This window comes from Anthonomus grandis, chromosome 1 (genome assembly GCF_022605725.1).
Source record: "Anthonomus grandis grandis chromosome 1, icAntGran1.3, whole genome shotgun sequence".
Classification (NCBI taxonomy): Eukaryota; Metazoa; Arthropoda; class Insecta; order Coleoptera; family Curculionidae; genus Anthonomus; species Anthonomus grandis.
The window spans coordinates 42379352-42380966 of NC_065546.1; the positions used below are offsets into that span (position 1 = coordinate 42379352).

Sequence of the window (1615 nt, forward strand, 5' to 3'; positions counted from 1 at the left end):
GATACTTACAAATCTCCTAATATATTGTAAGTAGTTTTAGTTTAGTTTTAATCTTCTCCCGAAAATGCTTGTTACATAGTTTTAATCTTCTTCTGAAAATACTTGAACATTGTTAGCGAAACACGCGTCGAGAGTAAAAATAAAGAGTTTTGGTTTGTAGTAAAACTGTCTCGTAATTTGAGTGTCACACTAAAAGTTCCAACCATAGGACTTTACATTCTCTGTTTCATCTTACGGGTGGAAAGTAGACTTAGTACCCAAATCGAAAAAGTCAATATCAACGAAAGAAATTATTAGCTAGTAGAGGTAAAGAAGCAGCAAACATATAAGAAAAACATGAATATTAAGAAGAAAAAGGAGAAGAAAGGTGATATTGTTGACGTGTTAGTTAATAGTGCAAGAATGATTGTTCTCGAAGAATGTTTGTTCTCGAAGAGGAAGAAGCAAAAGAAAAAGAAGGACGTATACAAAACAAGGACGGCCACTAATTTATACAAAAATCATATTAGCTAAAGAAGAATAACTAATGAAAATAGACCCCTGTACAAACTACTCGATTTCACTTGAGTGGTTTAGTATTTTACAAGATCGGGGATGAATGAGATGCAGATGAGTAGCTGGAGGAGGAGGAAAAAAAGAAGAAGAAGCTATACGCTTTTATTTGTTTACACACAAAACAAATATAACGACAATAATCCCTTAGTCTAATTACTCGTTTTCCCATGTTGAATCATTAACTTCCGACGCTTCGAGCTCATTTTTCAAAAATTTGCATCTTCCATTCGGTTTGTTTACGTTGTACGCGGAATAAAAGACTGTGCAAACAAATAATGAACTCCATGCCAAAAAGATGCATAATTAGCACGAAGTGTGGTTAACTGTTTGCCCATTTTAGCCGCTTTTTGTCACCTAAACAAGAAAAACATGTTTGTTTTAAGGATTATCATGAAACACTCCATCTTTACCCCTTGTTTTAAAGATTCTTTTTTATAAAATTCCTTCACTATTGGCTCTTCAGGAGAAGACACAAAAGTGACACTGTTTCTTCTGGAAGAAGAACGGTACTTCTTTTTATCTTCTTCGGCCACCCAGTTTCCAGAAGTTTTCCTGATCACCCAATAAGCCAATTAATCCCTGTACAAGTTCGTCCTTGAGGACAAAAAGGTCAAAAAGAAATGCCGCACTCAGCTGTGGCAATATAACATAGTTTCAAAGTCAAAGTGACATAATTCACTTGTTGCAAATTGTTCCGTCGTATAACGTCCCTTCGTGTCAAGGAAATCCAATAAGCCATTAAAAAAAAAATAAAAAGAGGAAATTCCCGGCTCCGGGTTCGCGTTCTCTCTCGTCCGTCATTATTAAGGAAAAGTTTAAAGAAAAGACGCGGTAAAGGGGAGCTTGCGAAGGTCAGGAAAGTCCGGAAAAAGGAAAATATAGATTAGATGGACGATAGGGAAAGCTGCCATGAACCGATCGTGTCGATGACCCCGTGGGAGACGAGGGATTTATTATTATGTGTGGTGACGAAGATCAAGTTTGTTTTTTAAGCCAGGAGGAAAAACTACTTTGAAGTGGATTGACTCTGAGTTGACACTTCTCATCAAAAGAAGAGTGA

The 1615-nt window shown here is 36.5% G+C and overlaps 1 long non-coding RNA gene across 1 annotated transcript; it reads right to left on the bottom strand.

Moving 5' to 3' along the window:
* Window positions 1-643: 643 nt before the first annotated feature.
* Window positions 644-1197, bottom strand: LOC126743787 (uncharacterized). The gene is made up of 2 exons (XR_007663000.1): window positions 966-1197; window positions 644-909 (listed from the first exon to the last, which is right to left on the bottom strand). It is a non-coding gene; the product is annotated as an uncharacterized LOC126743787 (long non-coding RNA).
* Between the last annotated feature and the right edge of the window lie 418 nt (window positions 1198-1615).